Source organism: Lissotriton helveticus, chromosome 11 (assembly GCF_964261635.1).
Source record: "Lissotriton helveticus chromosome 11, aLisHel1.1, whole genome shotgun sequence".
NCBI lineage: Eukaryota > Metazoa > Chordata > Amphibia > Caudata > Salamandridae > Lissotriton > Lissotriton helveticus.
In genome coordinates this window covers 1,097,720,282-1,097,734,736 of record NC_136072.1, presented here as the reverse complement: position 1 = coordinate 1,097,734,736, position 14,455 = coordinate 1,097,720,282, and positions in this window count along the sequence as shown.

Genomic DNA, 14,455 nt, shown 5'->3' with positions numbered 1-14,455 from the left:
GTTCCCTTCGTTACTGGTGTGCGGTTGCTTGAGCTGGCAAAGGAGACGAAGATTTGGTTCTCTTTCCAAATTGTTTTTGACTCTTGTAGGTAGTACATGAGTGCTCTTCACACATCCAAGGTGTGCAGTGCCCTTTCAGCCTGTGACTTTGGATCCTGGAAAAAAGCTGGTAGTTGGATGCTTTGGTTAACATGGAATTGTGATACCACCTTTGGTAGAAACTGGGGGTTTGTTCGCAGGACAACCATGTCCTTGTGGATTTGAAGGTATGGTTCCTGGATCATGAGTGCTTGGAGCTCGCAGACTCTGCAGAGTGATGTGATCGCTATTAGGAATGCTGTCTTTAGGGTTAAAAACATTTTAGCTCCTTTTTGTGCATTGACTCAAATGGTTCTGTCATAAACTGTGTGTGTACTGTGTTCAGGTTCCCTAATGACACTGGTGCTGTTCTTGGTGGTGTCATTCTCTTTGATCCCTCCAGGAATCCTTTCATTATCAGTAGAGTGAAGAGACTGTTCTCTGTTGTTCCACTTGTGTATGCAAAGTGGACCTTTAGTGATGCACAGGCCTGGCCCCTGTCCAGTAGGAGGTATGTTAGTACGGTACCGTGCTCTGTACTTGTCTCCATTTTTTGTTGTGCCTGCACTGGTTGTGTAACTACTCCACTTATTCCTGTAGCACCTCCTAGTGCTTGGCTTTATAGCATCCTTCAGGGTTTCCATTGTTCTGGGGTCAGCTGTAGGTGTCCAAACTCTAGGTATTCAGGAGCCATGCTATTAGGGCGAGTTTGGCTGGTTCTGGGCAGAACACACTTCAGTTTTCCATAGTCAACAGGTCCGGAGTTGCCTTGATTAGAATGACTTAATGTCTAGACATCTCTAGTAGGTCCGAATACTATGTCTGTCTGGCCCACTGCCGGGCTATGAGTATGAGTGACCTTGCCGAGGGTCTGGCCTTGCCCAGTACTCTTGGGATCAGGGGAATCGTTGGAAAGGTGTAATCAAATCTCCCTAACCAGTCTATCGACAGGGCATTCCGCTCGGACTGGTGGTGTGTGAACCTGGACATGAAGTCTTGCCATTTTGCATTTTCTGAATTTGCAAATAAATAGGTCAATGCTTGGTGTGCCCCAGCTTCTGAACATGCTGCCTTGTACTTCCTTCTTTTCCTACCATTCGTGGGCGGTGTTTTCTTGGCTCCTCAATCTGTCTGCTTCTGCGTCCTGTTTCCTTTGGGAGGTATTCTGTTAGTAGGGTCGTGTTCCCTTGCCCATTTCCATATCTCCTGCGCTAGTCTCGACAGTGGGAACAAATTTGTTTCTCCCTGCTTGTGGAGGTAAAACATTGCAGTTGTGTTGTCCGTATGGATGAGCACGGTCTGTCCCCTTACGTGTGCCTGGAATGCTTTTAGCGCTAAGACAGTCTTTAGTTCCAGGTAGTTTATGTGCTTCACGGCATCCACAGCACTCCAGAGACCTGTGACCTTCAGATTGTCCATGTGTGTTCCCCAGCCCTTGTGGGATGAGTTCATTGCTATAGCCACCGTGGGAGCTGGTAGTTTGAAAGGACTCCCTATCCTTACATTTGTCAGGTTCCACATTCTATTTCCTATTGAACCCTTGCTGTGACAACCACTAGATCCTCCGATCTCCCTGTGGCTTGTGAACATCCATTGCAGATCCATTCCTGTATGGGTCGCATTTGCAGTCTCTCATGCGGTATGAGGGGGATGCATGATGCCAACATACCCATTAACTTCATGACAGTCCTCAGTGTCAAAGACTACCCCTTCTGGTAGAGGCAAGCCTGTTCTGCTATTGCTGCAACCCTTTTGGAGACTAGGTATGCCAGTGCTGTTCTTGAACCAGGTTTGTCCCAAAGAATACCTTCACCTGCTGCAGGAGTGGTGATAATTTCTTGTGGTTTATGGTGAACCTGAGGTGTTCTGGCATGGTGATGACGGTTTGCACATCTTGGTGGAATTTTCGTTTCGAGTTTGCCTTTACCAGCCAATTGTCCAGGTATGGGTAGATGTGTATACCCTGTCTTTGCAGGTGTGCTACCACTGTCACAAGGCATTTCATAAACACCCTTGGTGAGAACGTTATGCCAAAGAGTAGCACTCTCAACTGGTAGTGTATCTTGCCCAGGACGAATCTGAGGTGGTACTTGTGCCTTTAGTTCATTGGTATGTATAGGTAGGCAATCTTTAGGTCTAAGGTGGGCATGTAATCTCTCTTCCTTAGATTACTTCTTGTAGAGTTGTCATTTTGAAGTGTTGAGTTTGTATGAACTTGTTTGGGTATCTGAGGACTAGGAACGTTCTCAGTGTCAGGTCTTGTTTTGGTATTAGGAAGTTCGATGAGTAAACACCCTCACCTTTGGAGGGACTCTAGGGCTCAGTTTTAGGTCTCGCTAGGGAACGCAGCGAATGCGCTGCTTCGCTAGTGAGCCTCTATTGTTGCCGCTTTGGTGCTGGAAGGGAGACAGGAGATGGCACGCGTAGACAGGAAATGTGCACTTGTACGGACAGGAGATGTGCACTCCGTACGCGTGCACATCTCCTGTCCCCGGAGGCTGACAGCGCGCGCATCGCTTGCTTTCAGTTTCCCTCCCCCCGTCGGCTTCACGGAGCCAGCTTGTTTAACTGTACCGGACGCTGAAATTGGAACATTTTACACTTAGGCCCGCCCCATTACAAGTTCATTGATAATTGGGATAGTAAACCCAGACCTGATTCCTAACTAAAGATTCTCGCCAGTAATTCCAACTGTGAAGACTGGAATTGCAAGCATTCAGCTAGCGCCTCACGTTTGGAAATGGCAGAACCAGTAATATAAACCGGTATCTCTGGGATCGGAATTAGCTTGCCTGGAAACTTTGTACCTGAAATTGTTTCTCCTAGAAATACCAAATGCAGATGTACCAGACCTCGAATTACTGGACCAAGAATTATCGTGCGTGTGCAAAGGAAAGCAGAAAAACGCGAACTACATCACCAGCTGTGAGCAGGAAGTAGATCCAACTTCTGGAACAGACAGTTTCTGTCACTTGCAGACACAGACAAATACACAAGCTTCTAAACCACAGCATGGCAGTGCTAAATAATGCAACACCAATAGCTCAAGCTTTAATAATGCGAGACCTATTGCATTGCAAATGCTTTTTTTATTGGGGCCAGAGCAGGCCTTCAGTTGGGATGTCACCCTATTGATGTTTTTAGTTAAAAGTTGAGTGAGATGGCTGTCTGCATTTTGAGCTTTTTGCAGTTTTTGGACATGGTATATGGCAAGACAGCAAATGACGCTGGTTGTATTCAAGGCAGGAGCTAACTAGTGCTCCTGAAACAACTTTATCCTTCACTTAGGAAATGTAGGGTTAGGTATCTTGTGAGGATTCACTGGCCTTTTATCAGCACCTATCTGATATATTTACACTACAAATATATCCACTCAGTTCCAAAACACATAATTACACTCTACATAAAAATTCAACTTCACATGTCACATATTGACATCATATAATACTACTACACACATGCCACATAATACCACTACAAACCATGCTACATGATTTCACACAATTCAATTCCACACTATTCTGCAGCACACAAAATAATTACACTCCACATAATACCACTCAGCACCGCATAATCACACTACACATAATTACACTCTACTCAATACAACATAAATACACCTCACATAAATGCACTCTATACCACATACCTGTAATCCACATAAACACACTCCAAACCATAACACATAATTCCTATCAGCATAATTGTGCTCAACGCCACACAAATCAACTCTACACATTTCCAACAAACACCACATAATTCCACATCAAACCACATTTTTCAAATACACTACACAATTCCACAACAAACCACATACCTCCAATACACACCACAGATTTTCACATCATACCACAACTAAAAATTCCAATAGAACCCACATAATTCCTCTCAAACCACAAACATCCACTACACTCCAAACCAAAACACACAGGTAAAAGACATAGTCACTTTCAACGCTAATAGCACTAACTCTTGCAAATGCGATACCTATTGCATTGCAAATGCTTGTTTAAAATAAGTTCCCTAATCTCTCGCAGCTGTGTGACTTCTTGTCCCCTTAAGGTTATTGCCTTTGAAGGAACATGTGGCGGTGGTCAGGTGAGTTTTATGCAGTAACTGTGTCTTATTATGTTTAACATCCAATTGTCTGAGGTAACTGACCTCCAGTCATGGAGGAATATCCTCCTTTTCTGCTGCCAACTGGTATCTTGTGGTGGGCTATGGGGTAAAGGAATCACTGGCTTGCTAGTTTCCCCTCCTCTTGGGGACTGTCCTTTTCCTTTTGTCCTCCCTCAAAAAAGGCTGTTTTGCCAGGTGTTGCCATTGCTGGTGGGTAGCCCAATATACTGACTGTACTGGCTGAAGCGCCGATGTTTTTTCTGGCAGTGTTGGCTGGCTGGTGGGAAACTCACCCTGCCAGTTAGTCTCCTGGCAGACATCCCTCCTCTTATAAAGGATTCTGTGAACTGAAGTGCCACATCTACCTTAGCAAAACAGTATCTTTTTTGATTTGTTGCAGTGCTTTCTTCACTACCTGTACGAAGAGGACGTATTGATGACTGATGCCTGCACCTTCAGTTTGAAGCCTGAGACCCACAGCCAGCAGTGCCTCCTGCGTGTGGGGCCCATGCACATCTGCCTGCTGGCTGTGTCTACCGCAGCTAGCGCTGACTTAAAGAACAAATTGGCAATGTTCCGTCTCTCTTGGACCACAGTCTTAGCTCTCTTTTGGAACTCCTCTGGGAGATGTTGCATTAACACCTCGATCTTATCCCACTGTTTGTGCTGTAGCGGTTGAGAAGGGCATAGAAGTTGGCTATCCTCCATTGTGGGGCCACCTCCCGATCCAGCCTCCTACTCTCTTTCTCTGGTACAGGCCCCGTTGACATGGGGGCATTGCTCCTCGTTCTTGCTGTCGCAACAATGATTAAGTCTGGAGGGACGTTCCTCTTTATGTATTACGGGTCCTGTGTGAAATGTATGTACTTTTTCTCCACATGGTGTAATTGCACTTGCCGTGGCTGCTCCCTAAATGCTTCTTTCCCCTGATCCAGGCTGCTGGGGAGCATGGGCAAGTAAAGCTTAGCCTTCTGGGAGGGCATGAGAGTTTCCAGCAGGAAGCAAGAGTCTTCTTTTTCCTCCTCCAGTTGCCGCCCTTTGATAAGTCTGTTGTACAATGACAGGTTGTCCGGCTATGAAGGCCTTCATAGATAGTCATCAACTCCCTTGTTGGAGGACTCTGGGTCACAATCGTGTCACGTATACTCAAACTGCCCATGTTCCTCGAACACTGCTGATTTGTATCCTGTTCTCCCTGATGTGGCTCCGGGGTCAAGGGCACCTCGATGTCCTCCTGCTCATCCTCAGTCTCTTATCATTCCCAAAAGCGTTCCTGGGATACAAAAATCCTTTAAGGAGTTGTCAAACTACTTTTATTCTCTGAAGGAGTGCAGCCATTTCAGCCTAGAGGCAAAAAAATTTTAATTCAGCCTTGAGTGCTCTTTGCTCGGCATCAAACATGGAAGGTGTCTTCCTTTTCGGTGTTGGCAGTTCTACAGCTTTCAGCTCCTTGCCCTTTGTTCCCTCCCAAGCTCCAGCTTGCATCAAGGCTCTACTCAAAGGTTTGCGTGCATTGTTGTCCTTTGATCGGGACCCTGTGCCGTTCCCTATGCTTGTGATGGCCTTCAGTCTTTGGGTTTGCGATGCTGAGGCTGCTTTTGAGGACTTGGGAGTACGAGGACTTAGCCTCTGAACTTTCCGCGCCTTTGTTACAGTTTGCAGTTTATTCTCTGATCGCCTTCCTCGCCGCTTCATCTTTTCAGCATCGGAGCGTTCAGTTCCCTTCTCTGCACTGATTCAGCCTCCTCAATGTTATTTTCATCTTTGCTGGAGAGTGCAAGCTCTTTCAGCGATTCCTGTGGTGTGTGGGTGCCAGCCGTGGCGTACTAGTCGTTGTTTGAGTCTGGTCTTCAGTATAAATTTGACACAGGCTTTGCAATCTTCAGCGTTATTGTCTTTTGGAAGACACAGATTGCATGCCTTGTTTCGATCAGTCGTTACAAAAGGAGATGATGGACGGAGCGTTTGGGAAAATCAAACACTCACCCCCAGTCAACTGATCTGGGTTTAATCCATCACCATTCTTTAGCTCACTCTGCCACCCCAGTTCAGACATGGCCATATGCAAATCAGTCTGACCCTGTGCCTCATGGGAACAGTCCAGTCCGAACTGCCAAAGCCATGTCTTCCCTGGACCGGCAACAAGCATCCTGGGACCGGTTTCTGGCATTTCAGCCGTCATCAGCCAGGCTAGCTTGAATCCAGTTGCAAAGTGAGCAAGGGACTCACGTCTGAGCATACCCTGCCAACTTAGGGCGAACAAAGCGATACAAAAGGGGATGATGGACGGAGCGTTTGGGCAAATCAAACACTCACCCCAGTAAACTGATCTTTAGGCCCAGATCTCTGCACTGGGGTGAATGTATGACATTGTTCGGCATTCTGTCCATCAACTGTTGTTTTTGCATTTGTCACCCCGAGTGGGAAGGGTATGTTCCGACGTGTGAGTCCCGTGCTCTCCACACCACTGGAGTCAAGCTATCCTGGCTGATGATGGCTGATTGTCAGAAACCGGTCCTAGGATGCTTGATTCCGGTCCAGGGAAGACATGGCTTGGCAGTTCGGGCTGGACTGTTCCCATGAGGCACAGGGTCAAGGCTGATTTGCATATGGCCATGTCTGAAACTGGGGTGGTGTGGAGTGCAAAAAAACAATGGATTTAGGCCCAGATCTTTGTACTGGGGTGAATGTATGACATTGTTCTGCATTCTGTCCATCAACTGTTGTTTTTGCATTTGTCACCCCGAGTGGGAAGGGTATGCTCAGACGTGAGTCCCGTGCTCTCCACACCACTGGTGTCAAGCTATCCTGGCTGATGACGGCTGATAGCCAGAAACCGGTCCTAGGATGCTTGATTCCGGTCCAGGGAAGACATGGCTTGGCAGTTCGGGCTGGGCTGTTCCCATGAGGCACAGGGTCAAGGCTGATTTGAATATGGCCATGTCTGAACTGGGGTGGTGTGGAGTGCAAAAAAACGATGGATTTAGGCCCAGATCTCTGTACTGGGGTGAATGTATGCCATTGTTCGGCATTCTGTCCATCAACTGTAGTTTTTGAATTTGTCACCCCGAGTGGGAAGGGTATGCTCAGGGGTCCTGTGCTCTCCACACCACTGGAGTCAAGCTATCCTGGCTGATGACGGCTGATAGCCAGAAACCGGTCCTAGGATGCTTGATTCCGGTCCAGGGAAGACATGGCTTGGCAGTTCGAGCTGGACTGTTCTCATGAGGCACAGGGTCAAGGCTGATTTGCATATGGCCATGTCTGAACTGGGGTGGTGTGGAGTGCAAAAAAACGATGGATTTAGGCCCAGATCTCTGTACTGGGGTGAATGTATGACATTGTTCTGCTTTCTGTCCATCAACTGTTGTTTTTGCATTTGTAACCCCGAGTGGGAAGGGTATGCTCAGACGTGAGTCCCGTGCTCTTCACACCACTGGAGTCAAGCTATCCTGGCTGATGACGGCTGATAGCCAGAAACCGGTCCTAGGATGCTTGATTCCGGTCCAGGGAAGACATGGCTTGACAATTCGGGCTGGACTGTTCCCATGAGGCACATGGTCAAGGCTGATTTGCATATTGCCATGTCTAAACTGGGGTGGTATGGAGTGCAAAAAAAACGATGGATTTAGGCCCAGATCTCTGTAATGGGGTGAATGTATGACATTGTTCTGCATTCTGTCCATCAACTGTTGTTTTTGCATTTGTTTCGATCCGTCTGCACAAACTTGTGGTGAAACATGCGACCGAATTTATAGGGGGTATTCTCGATTACCCTCTGCTGCCTCCCTCCTTTACATTCTCCTGCCACATGGCACTCTCCAGCGGGGTCCCCGGATGATGTCCACACTTAATTCTTTAAAAAAAAGGCTTAAACGAATTTCCAGAACTAACCATTAAAGGGTGGACTAGATGCAGAGAATGTGAATCCAGAAAACGATTCATGCTGTAAAACCAGTGTTCAAGGGTTCTTATGCAATACGATCCGTAACTATAGCAGGGAGCACAGATTTTGTGCCCAAGTGATTGCATCACATGTCCAGTGTCACTGAAGGAATTGCATGCTACTGAGTGAGAGGAATCCTTTCCACCACATCAGTGCTGAAGAGCTTGTGTATAAAATGGTTACTGTCCAAGGGGTTTTGTAACACATGGTTGCTTACACAGTACTGCCTTTTATGTGTTTAGTCTTTAGTGTGCAACACTGGTGCGATACAAGCAGTACTTCTAGCTCGCCTTTGGGACTTTCCCGCAATATGTATATGCTGCAGTAACATGCCGTTACCCTCGGGTTCCGGTAATGAATTTGAATGCTACCACCACATCCTGATTTTATCCAGTGCCGGTAGCGCATTTGAAAGCCTGCTATTTAAGCCTCCTAGCTCATTTATCTGATAAATACATCTAGCCGCAGATTCCTTAACTTAGAATATCTCCCCAGGCGTCAGACTGGATCCGGAAAATCTTTTTCCCCCAGCAATACCTCTGCATGCCGGGAGGCGGCGCGGCTCCGTCCTGACATCGTCCACGGAAGTGATGTCAATGGAGCCATATAAGCCCCTCCCGGCGTGCTGACGTCAGTTTTCTTTTTTTCTGCATCCGAATGCGGATCCGGGAAAGTAATACCTCGGGCCTGTTATTGTTTATTAGAGGCCTTTTCGACACTTTCGCGTCCAGAAACAGTGTGTTCGATGCCCTTGTGGGCTTCAATCCGTGCCAGTCCTGCTCATGACAGATGCCTGCAACGGACCCTCACGAACTCTGGCCTGCGAACAAAGATCACACCAGAAAGTCCTGGAGAACAGAACGGCCAAAGAAGCAGTCTCTCCGGACTTGGCTGTCCAGGCAGTAATGCTTGGTAAACATGTGCAGCGAGGCCCACATAGCCTGACAGATGTCATGTAAGGGAACTCCCTGTCCCAAGGCAGTAGTGGCTGCCGTCGCCCTGGTAGAATGGGCGCGCAGCCCCACCGGAGGCTCCTTTTTAGCCAAAGAATAACAAGCTTTTATGCACAGAACGACCCACCGAGAGATGGTACGCTTGTGCATGGACCAACCTTTCTTGATGCTCATGTAGCCAACAAAGAGCTGGTCATCCACCCGGAACTGTTGTGAAAGGCAGTGACAACCTTTGGCAGAAAAGATGGACGAGTCCTTAGAACAACTATGGACAGAGAGAAAATGAGGTTAAGAAGAAAGAGCTTGGAGCTCACTCACTCATCTGGCAGAGGTGAAGGCCACCAGGAAAGCAGTCTTTAAAGTGAAAAGACGAAGAGGACAGTTGTGAAGTGGCTCAAAGGGAGCACACATCAGATATGTCAGAACCAGGTTCAAGTCCCACTGAGGCATTATGAAAGGAACAGGAGGGAAGAGATGAGTAATGACTTTTAAGAATCTACTTACAACGGGGGACTTGAAAAGGGAAGGCTGATCTGGAAGCCGAGATAGCCCTTGATAGTGCCCAGAGCGTAGCCCAGCTGGGCCGAAGAAAGTAGGAATAGAAGGTCCTCTGAAAGATTCTCAGAAAAGGGGATACACAGCCTTTTCTGTGCACCATGCCACAAACTTATGCCACCTACTGGCGTATAGCGTTTTAGTGGAGGGACGCCTGGCTGCCAAGATTACATCACAAACTTCGGGAGGCAGGTCAAAAAGACGTCAACTGCTGCCACTCGATCTCCAGGCAAGTTAGTGGAGGCTGGGCAGGTTCGGGTGGAGGACTGTCCCCTGTTGCTGTGACAGAAGATCCTTCCGAAGAGACAGTCGGATGGGGGGAGAGGGCCATGCTGAGTAGTTCGGAATACCATACTCTTCGAGCCCAGTCCGGAGCCACAAGAATGACTTGGGCCCGGTCGCGCTTGATCTTCTTCAGCACTCTGGGTAGAAGTGGTATAGGCGGAAAGGCGTATAGTAGACCGCAACTCCACTCACGACGAAAAGCGCTGCCTAGCGAGTGCCTCCTTGGAAATTCCAACGCGCAGAACTGATGACATTGCGCATTCTTTTCGGTGGCGAATAGATATAACCAAGGCTCTCCCCACTGCTGAAAGAGACCTTGTGCCACGTCCGAGTTCAGACGCCATTTGTGATCCATCATGCACCGGCGGCTTCCTGACACAGGGTCCACGACCCCACCCCACCCCACCCTGTTTGTTGCAGTACCACATGGCGGTGGTGGTGTCCGTGAACACCTGCACCACTCTTCCCCTGACAGAGGGAAGGAATGCCTTCAGTGCAAGCCGGATCGCCTGAAGCTCCAGAAGGTTGATGTGGAGTCCGGACTCCGCTGGAGACCAGAGGCCTCTGATGTCCGCCTCTCCTATGTGGCCGCCTCATCCCAAAAGGGACGCGTCTGTCACAACTGTGTGTTCCGGTTGGGGGAAGGGAGAGGGATCTGCCATTGACCCAAACACGATTCATGAGCTACCACTGCAATTCTCATGCAGTGCCCTCTGAGATCTGGACGTGATAGGACAGGTTGCCCTGATGCTGTGCCCACTGAAACTTCAGGTCCCACTGCAGAGCCCGCATATGCCATCTGGCATGATCCACTAGCAGGAGGCAGGAGGCCATCAGACCCAGGAGCCGGAGGGTCATCCTGACCGAAACCCGGGTTAGAGGCTGAAAGATCGGAATCATAGCATGAATATCACGGTCTCGCTGCTCGGGAGGATAAACCCGAAACTGCGCCGAGTCCAGAACCGCTCCGATGAAGAGGAGCTTCTGATAGGGAATCAGGTGCGACCTTGGCACGTTGATGGACAACTCCAGCAAATGCAGGAGGTCGGCTGTAGTCTGGAGGTGGGGGACGACTGCCTGGGGCAAACCCGCCTTCAACAACCAGTCGTCGAGATAGGGGAAGACTGGAACCCCTGATCTGCGCAGATGAGCTGCGACCACAGCCATCACTTTCGTGAACACCTGAGGGGTGCTGGTAAGGCCGAAGGGGAGCACGGTAAACTGAAAATACTCGTGGCCTACCCTGAACCGCAGGTAACGCCGGTAGGCCGGGGATGTGGAAATATGCGTCCTGCAAGTCCAATGATACCATCCAGACTCCAGGGTCAAGGGCAGGCAAGACCTGAGCTAGCGTCAACATCTTGAACTTCTCCTTCCGGAGGAAGCGGTTGACGTTACTGAGGTCCAAGATAGGACGCAGGCCCTGTCCTTCTTGGGGACCAGAAAGTAGTGGGAATAACAACCACAACGTACTTCTGGCCCAGGAACGCGCTTGATGGCCCCCTTGGAAAGAGGGACGTGATTTCCTGCTGAAGAAGCGCAAGATGGTCCCCCGACATTCCGTGGTATGGCTGGAGGGGTAGTCTCGAAGGGGAGGGAGTAGTCCCTTTGGACTATTTGCAGCACCCACCTGTCCGAGGTGATGTTGCGCCAGTGGGGGAGATGATGGCGAATCCTGCTGACCACTGGCATTTGATGGACCCAAAAGATTGGACTAGTAAGGATTTGAAGTGGATGCTGCGGGGTGGAGGTGGACTGACCCGCCCGCTGGACTCCAGAACCGCCTCAGCAGTTTCCACGTCCGCGGGCACGCTGAGGTTGCTGTTGCGCAGGCCTGTGGCTCTGAAATTAACGTGTTTGGGCACCCTTTCAGTGGCCACAAAAACAGTGAAAAGCAGAAGGCAGAGGAGTGCGAGTGGCCAACAGGCCCAAGGACTTGGCCGTAGCCCATGAGTCCTTAAAGCGCTCCAACGCAATATCTGCTTTATTGCCAAAAAGGCGATGCCGTCAAAGGGCATGTCCATCACAGTGTTCTGGACATCCCCCAAGAAGCCAGTTGTCCTCAGCCAGGCGTTGTGGCGAAGCACCACCGTCGTAGAAATCACCCTTCCCTGCGAGTCGGCGGTATCAAGCCCACAACGAATGGTGAACTTAGCTGCGTCTCTCCCAGCTGCTATAGCTTGGGAGAGTACTGTCCGGGCCTCTTCCGGACAGTTGGGCAGCACCTGCACAACCGAGTCCCACACAGAGTGGGAATAACGGCGAAAGAGGCACGCAGTGTTCACCGACCACAGCCCTAAGCTGGCAGATGAAAACAGCTTCTTGCCAAGCTGCTCCAGCTTCTTAGATTCCTTATCCGGAGGTGCGGGAGGGAACGCGCTCTGGGAAGCAAAGGCTTGAACAACCACGCTCTGAGGAGTGGGGTGTTGGGACAGAAAGAGGGGGTCGCCTGGAGCCGAGCGATGGCATTGGGCCACGTTCTTGTGCACAGGAGCCTCTGTGTTGGGCCTGGACCAAGTTCCCAAAAGAACATCCGAAAGTGCATCATTAAAAGGCAGCAAGGGCTCCAAAGAGGTTGCCGCCGGCTGAAGCACTTCTGTCAGGAGGTTAGTCCTGTCGGCCACTGTAGGGAGTTTGAGGTGGAGGACCTCGGCCACCTTACGCAACACCACTACATAACTTACTCCCTCCTCCGTAGCCACAGTAGGAGGAGACAGCATGCCAAGGTCGGGTGAGGTGTCAAGACAGCTGGCATTCACCAACTCCTCTGCCCAGTCCGAATCATAGTCACACTGTTGTGTGAGAGGGTCCTCAGACGCCTCCCAGTTCTCCCCTTCCTCCGAAGTCTGCAAACAGGCTGAAAATAAGGAGGACGGGCATGGGGGTAAAATAACCGCATCGGCGTCGGAATTGGAGTCGAACAATGCCGATCAGGAGCCGTGTCCGGTTCGGGTCTGAAACAGGGGCCGCGTCAGCTGAAGCACCGGACGACATCGGCGGTGGTGCCGGAGGAGGGATCGACGTCGGTGGAGCTGTTATGAGGTTAACCAGCATCTACCGGGATCCGAGCCCAGATCTAGGGGGGTCCTGCGGCACGGGGGCCGAAGCTGACGGCAGCGCCGGGGCCAAAGCAGCCGGCGATGGAAGGGCTGGACCCCCAGTCTGGCCAGCGGGGCCCACAGGCGCACCGCTGGGGCCAGACGGCCCAAAGAGTTGGGCCTTGGTAGCAAGATCAGGCATCACAGATGGACCCGGAAAGGGCGGGTAGGCCGGCGGTGACGTCGCAGGCACCGCGGGAGTGGCACCACCCGCACCCTCAGCTGCATCGCATGACGGGCAGTCGAAGAGCGACAACGCTTCTTCAACGACTTCTTGAAATGCTTCGACTTACCTGACCCAGGGTGCGAAGACTTAGATCCAGACGGACGATTGTGACGGCTCCGCGACCGGTCCCTCGACTTCCCACTGGACCGGGACCTTGAGCGGTGCGGAGCAGACTTGGGGCATGACTTGGAGTTGTGGTCGGACCCCAGTCAGTAGAGACACACGCGGTGCAGGTCCGTCACCGACATCATGCTGTGACCGTCCCCGCAGTTCTTGAAGCTAGGCATCCCTGCAACACCAGGAGTCGATCAACTCAAAGAATTCAGACAAAAAGCTTTGAAAAAAACTCAGTCAAAAAGTGACTGGGGTACTTGCTCTTCCCGGATCTGAGCTTACTGGTGCGGAAAAAGAACTGACGTCAGCGCGCGTTGACAGCGTCTAAGAAGCTGCCGCAACGTCATCTCGGCGACCACGATGCCAATGACGGACGCGGAGCCGCACAACGCCACCTTCCGACGCGCAGGGGTACTGCTGACGAAAACTTTCCGGATCCAGTCTGACGCCTGGGGGTAATTCTAAGGTAAGGAATCTATCACTACGTGTTTCTTTCAGATATTGTACATTTCCAAATGTATTTAAATGATAAACATGCACTCATACGTTGATGCCTGTCATGTTATAGCAAATTAAGCAACTACATATAACAAAACAGTACACCCACAATTAAATATTAGCGTTATACTACAAATATATATTGCATTTAAGGAAATCTCATCCTGTTTTTTAACTCCTGACGTTTACTATCTGATCAGCTGTTGGCCTGGAATTTATGAAAGACACCATGGACAGATACTCACAAGAAGCCCAATTTTCTTTATTTTTCCACTTCTAAAAATACCTACAGCTAGGAAACACATTGTTTTGTCTGTATTTATTTGTACAAAATCAGTAAAAACGTCAAACTGGGAGCCTTACATATAATATAGTGCCCAAGGCATTGGGCTTCGTGTGAAAGATTTTGTGTATAGGAGGCTCAGTGTCCAAGAGATTGTGTATAAAGGACACACTGTAGAAAGTTTGGTGTCCAACAGATCATGTATCGTGGGTTAAGTGTCTGAGAGATTTCATATACCTGGCTGTGTATTCATGGGTTGCATGTAACTGGCAAAGTATCCAAGAAAGGCTGTCTGTGTCC